Below are 19,757 nucleotides of genomic sequence, written 5' to 3' on the forward strand. Positions count from 1 at the left end.
GGGCTGCTGAGCTGCATCCCAGTTCACACAAGAATAGCTTAGTTCTAATGTTTTGAAAATGGATAAAAGCAGTAGTTTTACTCTCAATGGAGATCTTAAAGAGGCCAATATTTGTTTATCTTTCAGACTGAATCTATAAACAAAACAGTTTAATCATTCACTCTTCCCTTTAATTTCTTTTTGAGTTATGAACAGATAACTATACTTCCTCCAAAAATGAACCATAAAGACATAGAATCATAGAATATTTGACCAGAATTTAATGTTGTAATCATACAAAACTCAGAGCAAACTGCTGTAAGTCGTTAGTAATATGATAGATTAATTGCTACATAATTTCATTATTTTATGTAATACTAGGCACTTGGAAAATTTTATTTATGTAAATTTTTGAAGTTACTATTATTCTTTCATAGTAAAGCCAAGTTTAAAAACTTTTTCCTTTATTATTACTTATATTATCTTTAAATTATATCAGTTATTACAACTGTATTTATATATATATCCACTAATACATGTATTCAGAGGCAATGTTCTAATTCTGAATTTTGACTCACTCATGTTACCCACTACAGCCTAGCACAAGGATTCTTGCTGTGCTTTCCTATTCTTCTATGTCTCTGCCTCTTACTTGAATTATCTGGGAGCCTTTTCAGTTATTCTCTGTCTTGAAGACCTGATACTAGATGTTCTAGATGAAGGGACTGTGACTATAGTAACTCTAAGTCACTCGGGTTTAGGTAGATGGTCAAAAGCATCAGAACATGACCATATGCTTGACCACGTGTGGTTACAAAATGGAGGAGAAGAGCCAGAAGCACAGGGAAGTGACCTAGGTATGGAGGCAAACCAGTGCTCAGGAAAGAAGGCTCCAAGTTCAGGTGTCCGGGTTAAAGCCAAAAAGCCCTGGACACATGCTCCTCCATCTCTCCCCTCCAGCTCAGGGTCCTTCAAAGGGTTCCTCTTTAGGAAATGGAAGGACGTTTGGAAGGGTGTTCAGAAAAATACAGCTGAGCCTTCAGGGATTCTAGACCAACTGATCAGGTTTTCCTCAGGAGTCAGCCTTAGAGGAAGATTTCAAGGTAAGATTTCAAGTGCAGTGGGAAGGATTCTGCCAGGATTTCCCCTGGTTATATGCCTACATACTCCCATGACAATGTGGTTACAATTATTTCAGTATTTTTTTACCCCAAACTCACTAAGCTTGAACTTTTTTAGCCCCTTATGTCAACACGTTTTGATATTTTTCTGGGTCCTGTGAGCATGTGTTTGAGGATCAAGGTTCTCATTCATTCAGTTTTACCAAGCATATCTCCAGCCCTTTGGGGCAAGTTCTCAAATGTGTTGCCAATGTTTTGCTTGGTATTCTAAACCTGATTATCCAGGCTCTTCCCCTGGATTTTTAATTGTTGTCTGCACTTAGTGTTACTGTCACCTTAAGGAGATTATCAGTTATCCAAAAACATTGCCTACATTTTTACCAATGCCCAATATGCCTTTGAAAGCAAAGTGTGAAGAGAGGGTAATGAGTGAATGCAAGGAAACCCAGGTTGCCTGAAAGGGAATTTAAAAGGGCATGAGGGCTTCCCTGGTGGCACAGTGGTTGAGAGTCCGCCTGCCGATGCAGGGGACATGGGTTCATGCCTCGGTCCGGGAAGATCCCGCATGCCGCGGAGTGGCTGGGCCCGTGAGCCGTGGCCGCTGAGCCTGTGCGTCCGGAGCCTGTGCTCTGCAATGGGAGAGGCCACAGCAGTGAGAGGCCCACGTACCGCCAAAAAAAAAAAAAAAAAAAAAAGGTATGAGAGTCAGTTTAAACAAAACTTAAAGAAGATTAAATAAAACTTGGATTGTTTAACTGTTTTGTTTAAAGCTAGCTCTCTTTACTTTCCATCATGAAGACAAGCTGGCACCCTGCACAGGAATGTTTTAAGTCATGCATGGCTATGCACAGTGGCACTTAAGAGGTTGCATTGCCAGTCAGGCATTAAATCATAAAATGTTAGACCTGTAAGGGACTTCGGAAATCATCTATTCCGATTTCCTCATTTTACAGATGAGGAAACTGGGACCAAAAGAGGTTAAGCAACTTGCCCAGTATCAGTCATAATGACTCTGTGCATAGAAGCAATCAGCCACATCATTAACTCAGTACCGTGAGGACTAGCTGCTCCATAGCTACAGCTTTGAGAGCTAAAACCGTTTTCATTCATCTCAGAAGCTGAAGCCTAAGTTTGTCCTCTGGATATTTCTTTGTCTTGCCTTAAAAGGAAAGCATTCTGCTATCATTTGGATCTTTCCTTAATTCTCTCTGCCTTCTCTCTACTCTTCAAGACACTCAAAACCATCATTTACTCACTGTGGTATGGAAGCTGATTTAATTGGCCAAGAGTACAAAACGTCTAATCAACATTACCAGCGAGCAAATCTTTGGCACTAATTTTCCATAAATGTTAAGTTTCCTTCTTCTGCTTTATGGCTTTCATGTCACTTCATACCTTAAAGTTCACATTAGTATAAAAAAGAAATCAGTATTTATTTCAGAAGTCTATGGTAGCTTGGCAAAGAGGAGGCAAATGCTATGGGCTCCTGTCCATTTTGTGTATCCACTTCATAATAACTTTTTATCTGCAATACATACTTCCAATCTTCTGGACTTTTTTTTAAAGCTAGTACTGTCTGCTTCTGTGATTGAAACCACATAATTTACTTAGCCCAGTAGTTAGTTGTCAGTATGGTTGGGGCAGGATTGGAGGGTTGGGATTGGGAGTGAGAGAGGAGTGAAGTTGAATTCCCTACAGAACTTTACAAAATTACGTATGTCCACTCAGATCACACCTCAAGTCCCTGAAAGATTCTGATACATCCTTCTTCCTTAAATCGTTCTGTCTCTCTAAGGCACAGTTCCCAAGTGTGGTCTAGAGACCAGCATCATCATTACCACTTAGGGACTGATAGACAAATTCTTCAGCCCCAACTACAGAGCTACTAAATTAAAGGCTCTGGGGGCAGAGCCAAGCAATCTGTGTTTTAATAAAGCCTCCAAGGGATTTTGAGAACCTGAATTTTGAGAACTACTGCTAACAATGCTGTTTTAACCCAGTGGAACATCTGGGTTAAAATCACTGTTATGCCCATCAGCTATATTTCTTGGGCCTTTCATTAGCACATCTGTAACTTGCTCATTTGAACTCTTAAATAAGTCTATAGGACCAAAGATTATAGTCTTTGTTCCAAAGAGGACATTGTCTCCTCAGCATCTTCCGTGGACTCTAGGCAGTTCCCATTGCTGTTTCCCAGAGGCCAGCCCAGCAAACTGCTGTAATGAGGCCAGAAGCTCATTACTTTACACTATCCTAGAGCACTTATGAAGTCATTGCATGTAACACTAGGAGGGAGATGCGAACACTAATTTATCTATATAACATTTATTTTTAACTTCAAAATCCCAAGCAATTTTAGTGAGTAGGATATCTTACACAGCCAGATTTTACAAATGAAAAAAACCAACAAACCCTGTACTTACAAAGGTTTAAAGGTTGTTGTGAGAAAAACCCCTCTCTTCCTTTCACTAAACTGAAGCATTAGTTTCAGCTGGTATAGATATTGATACTTTATGCAAGTGTGGGCATCAGTGTTTGCATGTCTGTGTATTTGGATGAATACAAATAAGAGTTTGTGTATGTGTCTATTTGATTGAAAGGATTGTTATGTTTAGTGAATACAAACCTATGTTCAGCTGTAAATAGATGTAGAGATGTGCCTCTTTTTTGGAAGCATATCTATAAATATATGCCTGGCTGGTGAGATATATGTAAAGCATCTGTATGTGCATGCCTTAGGTCTGATCTTAAACAAGGGAGAAGAAATCCTTTTAGGCTCTGCTCTGCTCTCTTCAAGAGCTACTTTGAATTCTTAAAGTACTGTGTTCATACGATGATACATTTTTATATATAAGTTATATAATGTTTCCTATTATAAAAATAATTTTTGGTGTCTGTAAAAGACTTGGAAAACATAATAGCATAAGGAATTCAAACTAAGGTATTCCTTTTTATACTATATCCTTTATTTTTTTCTCTTCTAACTTCTAATGTTCTTTATATAACTCCACTCTCTTCTCTCTCCCTACATCTCACTTCCCCCATGATATTTCCACATTGTCAGTATAGACATCTTCTCAAGAAGGTCACAGAGAGGAGATAGCAGTCAAGTATTTGGAGCAATTCATTGGCTCAGAGATTGGCCTGTAGCTTAGAAGTCATTTCTGGCTGTCATATACTGGAGATAGACACATAGCATATTAAGAAAATGCAATATTATAATGTATCAGATGGACACCTTGTGTATAAGAGATATATAATACCAAAGATGCTAAGCAGACTACCTTACATAAAATGAATTCATCTAGTCTAGATCAGTTATAGTAATAGCTTTCATTTATTGAGCACATAGAGTAGTCCAGGTGCTTTTTGTATAGGGTGTCATTGAAAATCCTCAAAACAACCTTATGAGGTCATTCTGTTTTCTTCTTCTATAGATGAGGTAAATGAGGCATATAAAAACTTTTCCCAGGGCATAAACAGCTTTCTAATAAATGATAGGATATACATTCACTCCCAGCTCTATCTGATTCCAAATCCTATACTCTTAATCCACATCTATACTCCAAAATATATAAGAAGAATAATTTATAAGTTGACTATAACATTATGAAGGAAATACTAATTTTGGATCTAAAAGGAACTGAAAGATCTTCTGGTTCAATTCCTTCAATCAACAAAGGAGAAAAGCTAATGAATTGAGGAGGTAATTTGCCTAACATCACACAGCTAGTTAGTGGTAAAGCAGGAGTCAGAACACCAAGTTCTCCTGAGTGTCAAGATTATACTCTGTCAACTAGATCAGTGGTTCCTTTGATGCACATTGGCTCCAAATATCCACAGCATATATCCTCATAAACGTATTTATGTAGTATCAGTAAAATCCCTTTTAGTCTAGACTAAAATAAGTCCTTGTCCCATGCCCTTTTCTTACTGAGATTCATTCTAATTTCTGCTTAGTTTTCTGAGTGAATTGGAAGGGTAGAAGGGAGAGGTGGATGGGACAAATAAGACATGAAGAGACCTCTCCATATTGGAAGAAGGATACAGATTCTGACTGGGATAAACTAAATAACAGAGAAAAGGAAAGGTCAAGATTTTGACTTGCCTCTTCTGCTAAATCTTCATTTCTTGCCAATATGTCCTTTGGACTGTGATACACACTGAACTACCTCTTTCTAATGAAGGAGGTTTTTGCAGCACAGAGGTGGTGAAAGATTCAGTGTTGTCCTAAATTGTGGCAAATAAGCTATTTAGTTGATCATACAAGTCTCTATATTTTTGCTCTTGAACTCCAAATTATTACCATTTCTGACTGTTTAATATCAGAAAAAAAATCTATATAGCTGGTCCAAGATGATCACATTTGAGGCCAGAGTCAAGGTCTTTCTAAGATGAAGTACCTTATTTTTCTGGTTTTTTGACTCCATCTCTCTTTCTAAAAATACTGTTATGAGAAACCTTTACGTCTTATGCAAAACTTAATTAAAGTAATACCATTAAGAACACAGGAACTGGGAATTAACTCCCAGAAATTAATAGAGTCATGCTCTCATTTTTCTAAACAAAGGAAATCAATGGAGCACCAGTCACTGTGCTATTAGTGATTATCTCCATGAGGACAGAAACCATATCTATTTTGCTCACCACTGTGTATGTGTCCTGTTCCCAACATGGTGCCTGACCCAGAGTAGATGCTCACTGAATATCTGTATGATGAAAGAATGAGTGAATGAATTAAATGGCTCTTTGTAACAGAAGCCATCATAATTTATTTGTTAACATGTCTATTTCACCTATAGCAGAGATCATGCTTTATTTTGTCAGCTTCATTGAGACATAATTCACATACAAATCATCCATTTAGTGTACAATTCAGTGGCTTTTAATGTAATCACAGAGTTGATCATTCATCACCACAGTCAATTTTAGAATGCTTTTATTACCCCCCCAAAGAACCCCACCATACCCCTTAGCATTCACCCCTACCCCACAATCTCACAATCCTTCCAACTCTCCCCCCTTGCCCTAAGCAATACAGTTTCCATCTCTATAGACTTGCCTATTCTGGATATTTCACATAAGTGGAACCATACAATGTATGGTCCTTTATGACTGGCTTCTTTCACTTAGCAGAATGTTTCAAGATTTGTCCATGTTGTAGCATATATCAGTACTTAATTTCTTTATATTCCTGAATAATACAACATTGTATGGATATACTCTTTTATTTATCAATTCATTAGTTGATGGACATTTGGATTGTTTCTATTTTGGGGCTGTTGTGAATAATACTTAAATGAATATTGATGTACAAGTTTTTGTGTGGACATAGATTTTCATTTTTCTTGTGTATATACCTAAGAGTGGAATTTCTGGATCATATGGTAACAAACATTTATTGAATTGTATATTTCATCTTCAAATTTTTGTGTTTTCCTAATTTCCTTGAAAATGAAAATCAAGAAGATTAAACCAAATCAAAAAATGATACTACTTTAATGACATTTAATTCCATATTTAATTTACTATTTTCAATTGACTTGATTATTGCATAATATAAATTCTAGAAGCAGGAGTCACACATGTGAACAAAAACCTATCACTGGTATTTTGAAACTTGAATTCTTGCATTCATCACAGAAACTGCCTAAGGGCTTTCTATGGGAGGTATAAAATTACCTACACAAGGAAGAAAGGAGAGTAACCTATATGTTTCAGTATCTACTATCTATGTGGCATGTAATGTTAGACTGTCAAAATTATGTATTTTAGGAGTGACGAAACTGAAGTTTGGAAAGACTAACTTGTTCATGATCATAGGAGTAGAAAGAGTTAAAGCCGGTATTTGAATCCAGGTCTTCTTGCTTAAAGTTTGTGTGTGTGTGTGTGTGTGTGTGTGTGTTTTCCTAGATGACATTTTTTGCAAATTCCTACCCTAAATAACTGACATTAGAGTAATACCTTCAGCATTTCCTGCTCAAGTATTCTCTACCTGATTTGTATTTACAAAATAAATGGTGACCTACTCACAGAGAAGCACCTGTATGCATAGCATAACATGGTGTTTGTGGGACTAAAAGAAAGAAACCTTCTTTTGGCAGAATACCTCGGATTCTGTCCTAATGTACCTCAAGGATGAGTTTAGATTGGAAACAAATGTACTGAGTTTTGTTCCATCTCTTTAATTCCATTTGGCATTTGTTATATTTAATATGTTTGAGGTATAAAACATCTCCTTAGAACAAAAATTCATTATGACATTATCTATTTGTAGAGCCTATGTAAGCAGAACAATACCTCCTGGGCCATCTTTCAGAACGACTGAATAATTGCATTGTTTCTCACAAGCTCTTATCTTAAAAATACCACCCTTTTTCCAAAGCTGCAATGAGAAGTAGAAACACATATGCATACATAAGGAAGTAATATCTATTTTTGATCCAGCTTTTTTTTTTCTGACATGAAGGGGTACAAGAGCTGGTAAGCATAACCTTACTCATTAAGAATGACTGGAAGGAGAAGCACATAATTGTCACATTTGCATTTTAGGATAAAATCTCACAGATATGGGATAAATAGACACTGAAACTAACACGTATTGGCCATCAACTCTATATCAGTCCCATATTATGAAGTTTATATTCATTATCTCAGTTAAACCACTGAAGTACTAGAAATAAGATAGTCATTGTCATCTCTGCTTAACAAATAAAAACTAAGGCTTGGAGAAATTAATTTTGCCTAAGTTTACACAATTAGAAAATAATAGAGGTGAGTTTTAGATCACAGATGTGTCTAACATTAAAATCTGTTCTCTTTCCACTAAACTATTGCCTTTCAAGTTAAACTCCTAAGTCTGGTAAGAATGAACCAAATATCTTTAAAATATAAGAAATTATAGAAAAAAATTATCTAAGATACTTGGGGTTATTCTAGGGAATGTATAAGCTCTTCCAAAATGGATACATTTTCCTCCAAGAATAAAACAATCACCGTTTGAAGTTAGCACATTGTATGCAAACATCTGCTGCAAAATTAGTTCCCAAAAGAGCTTGAAAATAGATTGCACATTTTTAGAGTAGACTACACTTCATGTTCTTATTTATCCTATTGATGCAATTAGCTAACATCTTTTGTGAAACATGATATCAAATAAAATGAAGGTCAATACATTGTAGTAATGACAAATCTTGTTAAGCATTAAAATTCAACAAGACGTTTTAAGACCAATAACTCCATTAATACCACTTTGCCTATATATTCACTTGAATGCTCATTGGTAAGGGTCTGCCTACCTAGCAGCCCCAAATCTGTCTTATTGCAAAGATACTGAATTTGAAAGATCAATACTTTGTGTGTGTCTGTATGTGTGTGTTTAAATGTGTGTATAATGATGACAGATGTATTTCAAAATGGCAGAAAAAGTTAATGAGGAAATTACTGCCCTCTACATTTATAATTTATTGCAATGAGAGATATGTTTAAAAAACTAATAAAAAGAGGGGATATATATATACGTATAGCTGATTCACTTTGCTCTACAGTAGAAACTAACACAACATTGTAAAGCAACTATACTCCAATACAAATTTAAAAAAAAATAAAATAAAGAAATGCTCAAATTCAAGATGAGCATCTCCATGAATCAGAAAGAGAATGGAAACACGAGGAGGTAAACTCAGTGTGAAGTCATATATTTCCTGGATCTGGAATTGGAAATAGTGGTGGCCTTGAGTTCTACTACCAGAATTAAGAACATTCTCATATAACGTGACCAAAGCCAGGCTTAAAGGTTAAAAAAAAAAAAAAAAAAAAAAAAAAGAGCTTGAGGACTTCCCTGGTCGCCTGCTCTCCTAATGCAGGGGGCCAGATAATGTCTATCAGGGCTAAAGGGTAGCAGGGGAGACCTGACCAGGATACCAACTTTTTACTTTAAACTCTTTCCAAACTCCCCCTTGCTTTTAGCTCAGTTTCCCTGTATCTTTTCTGGTGCCTGTTGCCTCCAAGTCCTAATCTTTTCAGAAATGAGTGGGGGGAACCAGGTGCTGTATTCTCACAGGGTCACCCATATTCAGTTGAGTCAGTCACATTCCTTCATCTGCTTTCTGTCCACCTAAAGTATACTAAAGCCTTTCATCTGTTGAACCCTTCCTTTCCCCATTTTTTCTATACCAGTGAGTATGTATACATCCATCCATCCATACATACATACATATGTATGTATATATACATACATACATAAGTATACATATATATGTGTGTATATAGATACTTTATTTGTAACTATGTTTTAGTGGAATTTGACAAGGAGAGACAATACATATTTGATCTATAAATTCGTTAGAACACTTAAAAGTCTGGACCCATGAGAAACAGGTTTGATTGATATACATTTGGGTGTATCCCACACATTTGGGTGACATCCAACACATTTTTACGCAGAAGAGAACTCAGGCTGCTGCTGCTGCTCAGAACCCCCAACTCCACCAGGAACTGAGAACCCCCCCCCAAGACTGAAACTAACCAGAATAAATAACTGGAAAAGAGGGTTTAAGGATTTTAATTTCTTAGGATTTGGAGCTGCTAGAGCAAAATTAAATTTCTGGTTTTTAATTCTTCCTTGATAATTTAATAATTGAGAAGAGTTCATATTGTTCAAAATCGGGTTTTTTATGAAAAAAATTCATAGTAATTTTATGGAGTCACTTGTGTTCATTGAGTAACCTCTACTGAGTTATATTTAATACAATGGTAGGGAAACATTTGAAGTAGGAATCATGATAGTGATGAGATAACAACATTGGGGTATAGGGTAATCTTTTAGTTAACTTAATTAATGCATGACCCAGACCCATTTCAGAATCCTGAGTGTGTAAGGGCAAGGGGCAAAAAATGAACTCATATTAGTCCCAGGAATGTAGATAAAGATGTGATGTTCTATATTGAAAAAGTGACCCTTGAAGTTGGGAGCTGATTTTCTCCCTTGAGGGACACTGCTCTACCCTCAAATTATGGGGAAAAAAGAAATTGCAGGCTGTAGGAAGTATTATGTAATTTGGACATAGACTACATTGGTTTAAATTTCAGCTCAGACACTTACTAGCAGTGTGACCTTGAGCAAGTTACTTACCCTTTCTATGCCTCCAATTATTCATCATTGAAATGGAAATATCATGTAGAGTTTTGTAAGTATTAACTATTTCAATAAATACAAAGGTTTTTAGAAGGGACGTTGGCACATTGCAAACACTATATAAATATTACCCACATGTTGACTTTCTCTCCACAGTCCTACCATGGTCCTTTAGGAAATTTGGGACTGTAGCCTTGTCTCAAATTGATCTTTTTTGACAGACAAGCTTAGAGAAGGGCTCTATACAAAAGGAACCCAGCCAGCATTTCCCCCTCTCTCAGAGCAGCCTGTCTTTAGGATGCAAGGATTCTGTTTCGCTTCCTGTGGCACAGTGTACCCTGGATGTGGGGGGAAATGCAGTTCTAGGAGGATAAATTTAATTCCAGGGGAAATAATAACCAGCCACAGGGCAGTCTGTATTCTCCAACTCAGTTTCACCAGTAGAGAGTTATATACTTTGATCACCCCTCTGTTTGATATCAGTCTCTCTCAACTGATTCTGCTCTTGGTGGTGGGGTGGCATGGAGAATGAGTGTGATTAGTCATCATACTTCAGTGTTCAAATAACATGTTCATTTAATATTCTATTGATAATCTTTTTACATTCCATAAGAGAGAGCTTATAAGGACAGAATGTATATTTAATAGAATCATTAATATATACATAGATTTAGATTTTTTTAATATTAGGAGATAATTAAAAGCTCTGAAAGTATACATCAATTGGGTATTAAAATATAATTTTGAACATCTTGTCAACCAAAGACAAATGCTGACTTCTCGGTCATTGATCTGATAAAAGAGAAAGCACTAATGAAGATAAACATCACTCTTTTATATGTAATTTTGAAAACAAATTGTTACCAACAAACCCTAAGGAACATAGTGGTTGTATTCCTGATTATGTTGTATAAAGCTGATATGTATGCTGGAATTCACTATATGAATTTAATTTTGTGTACCATTAAAAAAAATCCATGTATGGTTTCTGAAGTAAATGTAGTCAAAAATAAATTTATGGCTGTGCAAATAAAATATTGATGCTTCAGATGTCAATGTCAAATAATGTCAAAAGACATATGAAAGAATGTTCTTAAAAACTTTATTTATATAGGTAAAAACAGGAACGTGTAACCAATTGCCCATCAAGTGTAGAATGAATAAACAAATTGTATTCTATTTAATCAAAAAAATAATACATAGCAATGAAATACTACACTGCCATAAAAAAGAACCCAAAACAAGGCAGTAGAAAATAAGAAAAATTAAAATGAGTCATGGAAAAGCAATTATAACACATTTTTGAAAATGTGGAGATAAATATCACAGGACACAGCTAGAAGAAGTAAATGCAGCTGCCTGAAGGAATTAGGACTAAAGGAGAGGAAGGAGTGAGGCAGCTAATTACAATTTCAAACACAGGCTCTCTTCACCTTGCACAGTAGTTCAGGACCATGAAAATGACCGTGTAATCCAAAACTGTGCAAAGCAATGTTAACCAATGGGAAAAATCATAATTGCTCTTTAACCTTAAAAAATTTTTGTCAAAATATTAAAAACTCTGTCATAAATATATAGGAAAATGAAAAAAATAATAAAACTATTTATTTAATAAATACAGATGTGTTTATTATAACTTTATAAACTTACAGTATTTTAATTAATTTTTAAAACACAATTTAAATAATGTATCTACAATTATATTATTATAATATAATCATAAAAATTTTTAATTTATAAATTTATTAATAAATAATAAAATACTCATTAAGTATTTATTTAAATATCACACTAAATATGTATTTATTTAGTACAGTGTAATTTAAAATATTAGGAAACTTGAGAATTAAAGTGTTTTATATCTGTGTAAAAAACTTACCAAGATTAATTTGAACAGTGCTTACCTTTTCCTTCTCATCACTGTAACTTACAATATAGAGCAAGTATCTTTCCAGTGCCTGGGTAAATTGCCATACTCCAGTCTAATTCTGGATCAGCTTCTAACATTGTATCCTTTATGCTTTAATATTATGAAGTATGTCTGAGAGGCCTTTTAATGGGAGGTTTTCTGTAGGTGTCACTTTCTCTGAGAGGCCTGTATCCTTTTCGCCACAACCACATTCCTCATCTATGATGAAAAGTTGACCTTTACTGAGTTCCTCTGACTGCATGTCTAGAGGCTCTCAGAGGGCGGCAGCGTCAACATTCTCACAGTCTGTTGTTTCTTCTATAACTCCATTTATGCTAGATTCAAGTTCCATGTCTCCCATCATCCCTCTTCACTTCTTTGCTGCACTTTCATCTTTGGCCAATTCCCTCTTTAGGTTATCCTTTTTTTTTTTTTTTTTTTTTTGCTGTTAAACATTTATTGAAAGTTTATTACATGCCATGCATGGACTTTATGTAAATAATCTTGATGGATGGGAATACATCAGTTTTGGAGAATATAAGTAATATGTGTAACAACCAGAGTGGAATATATCCTTGGAATATAATCCTTGACATTTTGTAGCTTCTAGTCAAAGATAGCCTGACAGCTAATAATATACAATTATAAGCAAACAAAAATTCATTTTATCTAAATATCATAGGAAAAGGGATGATTATGTAGGGCTGACTTCATGGTATGCAAACTGTGTAGTCACATAGGGACCTGCACTCAGAAGACCCTGAGATTTTTTTTTAATATTTATTGGAGTATAATTGCCTCACAATACTGTGTTAGTTTCTGTTGTACACCAAAGTGAATCAGCCATATATGCATACATATCCCCATATCCCCATATCCCCTCCCTCTTGCGTCTCCCTCCCACCCTCCCTAACCTACCCCCTCTAGGTCATCGCAAACCACTGAGCTGATCTCCCTGTGCTATGCTGCTGCTTCCCAGTAGCTAACTATTTTACATTCAGTAGTGTATATATGTCCATGCCACTCTTTCACTTCATCCCAGCTTACCCTTCCCCCGCCCAGCAGCCACATAGCATAGGGATATCAGCTCGGTGCTTTGTGACCACCTAGAGGGGTGGGATAGGGAGGGTGGGAGGGAGATGCAAGAGGGAGGAGATATGGGGATATATGTATATGTATGGCTGATTCATTTTGTTATAAAGCAGAAACTAACACACCATTGTAAAGCAATTATACTTCAATAAAGATGTTAAAAAATATGAATTATTTATAATACATTTAAATATATACATTTTAATTTCTTTTTATTGTTTTTACTAGATACATAGGTTTCCAGGGAGAGCCAAAGTAAACTTATACCAAAACAAAGAGAAAATATATCTATAGTTTAAATTAAAGAGAAAGAAAAGCTGTGGGAATGAACATGTGATTCTTTCTTTTAAATGTTAAGATAAAGACTTTTGTATAGACTTGTATTTTAAAAATATATTCCATATTCTATGATTTTTTTCTTTTATTGTCTGTGTAGATTTTCTGTACTTTGATCTAGATTTTTGCCCTCTCTTTTAAGATCAGCAACAAATATTTGCACTTGTGCATTTCCTTAATTTCCAAAGAGCTATTTGTGTGTATTCTGTAGTGAAAATTGGCTGGATATGTGGGCTGGGCCCTACTATGATAACTGTGGTGCTATTTCCTGATTCATTTGGGAAGTTTGGGGAGACATAAGAATGGAGCAGGTAGACAGTAGTATCAACTTCAACATTTATTTCTCTTCAGATGCAACTTATTATACCTTTTGGAGCAAGCATATTAAAAGAGGGCACAGTCATAGAATACTGTAGGTGAAAAGAAGTGTAGCAGTCCTCTTGTTCAATCCTATCATTTTACTGATGAGGAAGCTGGACTCTGAGCAATTATGAGCTTTTCCTGAAGTTAGTAGTTTAGGCAGGACTACAACCCAGTCATTTGATTCCTACATCACTGAGCTTTCTACCACATCATGCTTCTATAGGTTAGCAACAAATATAGGCCCAAAGATTATTTTAAAATAGTCTACAAGGCACAGTAAGTTCATTACTGAAAAAATTATCTCCAAATAGATTTCCTTTAATGAGAAATAATTCATAACAAATAAGACTATAATAACTTAAAACTCTTTGGATAATTGCCTCATGCATCTCCCAGACACCTTAAACTATGTCTGTTGATGTAAAACACATCAAATTAAAATCCAATTGAATTGGTCCCTCAGATAACTACAATAATTACACAGGTTCAGTTTGCCTGATCAGTTGAGTGAAGATGAATTGCTGAAGAGAGCCAGATAATTTGCCTGAGAAATGGATTCACTTATAGATGTGGTCATGGTGAAAAGACAGTCTTTTAAAAGTCTATTTTAAGTTCCTAGAAACTTTTTGTAGTCAAAGACCAATATTTACTTGTATTATATATGTGTTATTATATATAATATATGTATATATTCAATATAATATATATCTATGTATTCCAAACTCCTTTGAAAAATGAAGATTATATCATGATTGATTGCCAGTTGCAGAAATGTATTTATAATTAATCTTGCACGTTTACTTGTGAACAATTTGCGTTTGGAAGTGGTAAGGGCATAAGACCAAATGGATACATATTTTGTATATCTTTCTTTTGTCTTATAACTAAAATAAGACAGAATCTTAGCAGGTTAGAGGCAGAAAGAACCTTTGTTCTTCCTGAACCCAGATGAGAACTCATATCTCATTATTCCCAGCTAAGTACTCTTTCCACTGTATTCTGTGAGTTGTTGCTCCTCTTTCATGAATACGCTGATTGATCAGACAGTAAAACAATTAGGTCTTTAATCTACTGTTCTGTCTTACCATGGTGTCCTATCCAAAAAAAAAAAAAAAAAAAAGACAATTTAATAGCCAAAAAGACTGAACAGGTATTTAAATTCTAGTTGCAGTTTAAATGAAAATCCTCTTTAGAGCTCCATTCACTCACAGTGTAACACTTCTTAAGTCTTCTTTTTACCCATCTATCTCCCCCAAGTTCCCTTCAGTAGAGCTCAGTTGTCAATTGCTTCACCTATCATTTAACCATCCTCCATTTTAAAATCCAGCACACAAGGACTTTTGTATTCTCATCACTTCTCTCTTGACTTATGGTCCTTTCTTCTACAGAGTTACCATGCCCTTCCCAATGTAAATCCATCCAGCTAGTACTACCTCTTATGCCACTTTGCACAAGTTCAGAAACCAATGCATAATGATAAAAGCAATTTTTGCTTTGTTTTGTATTCTCAAACAGAAGAGTTGAGGCTGTGAATGTTCAACACTGATGCCTTTTCGTTCACATATCTTTTTGACAATTCAAGTCCTTATCATGGAATGAGGCAAAATATGCATCCATATATGAATTACATGATTCTACACTTTTTTGTTTTTGTTGTTGTTTTGGTTTTTTTGCGGTACGCGGGCCTCTCACTGCTGTGGCCTTTCCCATTGTGGAGCACAGGCTCCGGAAGCGCAGGCTCAGTGGCCATGGCTCATGGGCCCAGCTGCTCCGCAGCATGTGGGATCCTCCCGGACCGGGGCACGAACCCGTGTCCCCTGCATCGGCAGGCGGACTCTCAACCACTGCGCCACCAGGGAAGCCCCATGATTCTACATTTTATTTGACATTTTTGTGTTTCCATGTTTCTTCTTTCATATGTTTATTCCTCAGTATTTATACCTACACCCAGTAAACCTTGTGTGAAGAAAGCAGGGCCTGAATGAGTTCTGTAGAACAAGGTAAAATATAAATCCATATGTAAGTAAATATGATTATACATTTGAGTTTCTGTATCTCCATTCTTAATTCTGTTTATCTCTGTGTAGCTACATCTATGCTCAGAAAACCTACTTGAAGAAAGTAATAGAGTAGATGAGGACTGTAAAATTAGTCACTTCGTTTTTATTTGCACAAATGACAACACTAAAATTACTATGTGATATCATTGAATGTAGCAAAGATAAATATAATTTATTCAAATATGTGATTTGAGATAGACACCAAAAAAAGATTAACAACACACCAGAAATGATTGGTTGTGTTTTTCTACCACCGTAAGTCTATTATTTTACGTATCAAAAAAAAGCTTCATTACATAAACTTTAAAAAAAAATCTGGAGTTCAAATTGATATTATTGTTATCACACTGTCTCATACTGTATTTAACTAAATAAATGACCACAAAAATATCTCTCATATTGCTAGCTCTTCTTAAGTGGGACAGTGATAAGATGAAGACTATGTTCCTTTGCCTCGAATTTCATCAGAGCTTATGACTGCTCTGACACATAGAGGGAAGTAGTGATGCTATATGACTTCTAAATCTAGGACATCAAAGGGATATAGTTTCCTCCTTGCTCTCTCTTGTTACATACATCTTTGGATCCTGGAGGCCCCAAAGAAGTCTGACTTTCCTGAGGCTGCTATGCTAGAGAGACCATTTGGAGAGATTACAGTGAGATAGAAATTCTCAACTGCTGTTCTAGCTTTTGCATTTTCCCAGCTCAAGTGTATAAAGTACAAGAGTGAATAATGCTTCAGATGACCTCAGCCCCAGCCACAATCTGTGGAAATTAAACAAAATACTCTTAAACAATCAATGAACCAAGGAAGAAGTCACAAAGGAAATTAGAAAACATACCTTGAGATAAATGAAAGAAAAACATAAAATACAGAAATATATGGGTTGTAGCAAAAGCAGTGCTTAGAGGGAAATTTATAGCTGTTAAGTGCCTACATTAAAAAAGAAGAAAGATCTAAAATCAGTTATCTAACTCTGTACCTTGAGGAGCTAGAAAAAGAATGGAAAAACTACATCCAAAGCTAGCAGAAGGAAATAATAAAGATTAAAGCAGACCTAAATGAATAAAACGTAGAAAAACAACATAGAAAATCAACAAAACCAAAAATTGTTTCTTTGAAAGGTGAACAGATTTGACAAATAGTTAGCTAGACAGACAAAGAAAAAAAAGAGATAAGATACAAATAAATAAAATCAGAAATAAAAGTGGGGGTATTACTAATGACATTGCAGAAAACCCAAAACGGTTATGAGAATACAGTGAACAATTGTATGCCAGCAAATTTGATAACTTAGATGAAATAGATGAATTCCTGGAAACATACAGTTACCTAAACTTACTCAAGAAGAAATATAAAACCTCAATAAACCTAATAATAAATACATTGATTCAGTAATCAAAAACCTCACAACAAAGAAAAGTCCAGCACCGGCTGGCTTCACTGGTGAATTCTAACTAATATTAAAGAAGAATTAGCACTAATACTTTTCAAATTCTTCCCAAATATAGAAGATTAAGGAAAAAATTTTAACTCATTCTGTGAGGCCTACATTGCCCTGATATCAAGCCAGATAAAAATATCAAAATAAAAGACTATTACAGATCAATATTTTTTATGTATATAGATGCAAAAAATCATTAACAAAATATTAGCAAGGTGAATCCAAAAGCATAGTAAAGGATTATACAGCACAACCAAGTAGGATTTATCCCAGAATGCAAGGGCTTTTGAACATAAAAGAAAATCAATCAATATAATATCCCATATTTTAAAAAACATAGTCTATTGCAATTGACACCGAAGAGGCATTTAACAAAATACATCATCCTTTCATGATATAAGCATTAAGAAAACTAAGGAATCTTCCTCAACACGATGAGGGACACATATGAAAAATCCACAACTAGCATCATATTAGTGATGAAAAATGAAAGCTTTGTCTCTAAGATCAGGAACAAGACAAGAATGCCACTTTCACCATTGCTATTTTGTTTTTAATAAATTTATTTATTTATTTATTTTTGGTTGCTTTGGGTCTTCGTTGCTACATGTGGGCTTTTTCTGGTTGCAGCAAGAAGGGGCTACTCTCTGTTGTGGTGCGCAGGCTTCTCATTGAGCTGGCTTCTCTTGTTGAGGAGCACGGGCTCTAGGCGAGCAGGCTCAGTAGTTGTGGCTCACAGGCTCTAGAGTGCAGGCTCAGTAGTTGTGGTGCACAGGCTTAGTTGCCCCGCAATATGTGGGATCTTCCCAGACCAGGGATCGAACCCATGTTCCCTGCACTGGCAGGCGAATTCTTAACCACTGTGCCACCAGGGAAGCCCCACCATTGCTATTTAATATCATACCAGAAGCTCTAGCCAGAGCAATTAGTTAAGAACAGGAAATTAAAAGTTTGTAAATTTCAAAAGAGTTAGTAAAGCTCTCTCTATTCAGATATGACATAGTCCTATACAGGCGTACCTCATTTTATTGCACTTCACTTTATTGTGCTTCACAGATATTACAATTTTTATAGATTGAAGTTTTGTGGCAACACTGCATCAAGCTAGTCCATCAGTGCCATTTTCCCAACAGCATTTGCGGATTTGTGTTTCTTTGTCACATTTTGGTAATTCTTGCAATATTTCAATTTTTTTCATTATTATAGTATTTGTTATGGTGATCTGTGATCAGTGATCTTTGATGTTACTGTTGTTGTTGTGGGGCATCACAAACTACACCCATACAGGACGGCAAAGTTAATCAATGAATGTTATGTGTGTTCTGACTGCTTTACCAACCAGCTCTTCCTTCAACTCTCTCCCTCTCCTCAGACCTCTCTGTTCTCTAAGATATAACAACATTGATATTCAGCCAATTAATAACCTGACAGTGGACTCTACATGTTCAAGTGAAAGGAAGAGTCACATGTCTCTCACTTTAAATCTGACTAATACACACCAGGTCCAGGATTCTCTGTTTCAGAACACTTTTCACTCCAGTAAAATTTGACTAGTCAGTATATTTATCTACTAGTTCTCTAGTTTAATATCTGCCAAGAGGATTCTAACAACAATTAAGGTACAGTGATAGCAATTAAGAAGAAAAAGCTTTATCTTTATCTTCATATCTCCCTTGATGAGTATTATGCTTTGCTAGAAGGTAGCTTTTATTTCAAGGATAGATAATAGAGAGTATAAATAATAATATCTGCAACATTAAAGGAAAATAGTATGCAGGGTTAACATACTTTTGAGGAAGTATTTCAGGATACAGACATAAAATTTAGACTGCATCAGTTCTTGTGTTCTCAATAAAATTTAAGAAAATATGACCTCTAAGATATGAGAAATGAACAAAGAATTTATAAGACTACAGTTTGAAATGAGAAAAAGTTATGAGAGGCAGATGTGAATAAACAGCTGATGAAAATGTTACAGTAGCTTATAAAATTAAAAATAAAAGGGCAGAAGTAAAATATGTATGAGAACAAATAAAGACAGAGAAGCACTACAGAAAATTAAATTAGTGATGAGCAAGGTGAACTTGAGATACTCCTTAAGGAAATGCAGAGGAAATGAAGGCGATGAAACATGATATTAAAAAGTTTTGGTGTTAATGCGAAGTAGATGCTTTGAGAACCTCTGCCCACTCCCCCCAAAATGGAATTACATTTTGGATAGGACACATTTAAAACATTTATTTCTAGGTTCACAATTCTACTCAGACCTTCAAAAAGTAGGAGAATTGTTTTGGGAATAGTAAGCAACAGAAATTC

This window comes from Mesoplodon densirostris, chromosome 9, assembly GCF_025265405.1.
Source record: "Mesoplodon densirostris isolate mMesDen1 chromosome 9, mMesDen1 primary haplotype, whole genome shotgun sequence".
Classification (NCBI taxonomy): domain Eukaryota; kingdom Metazoa; phylum Chordata; class Mammalia; order Artiodactyla; family Ziphiidae; genus Mesoplodon; species Mesoplodon densirostris.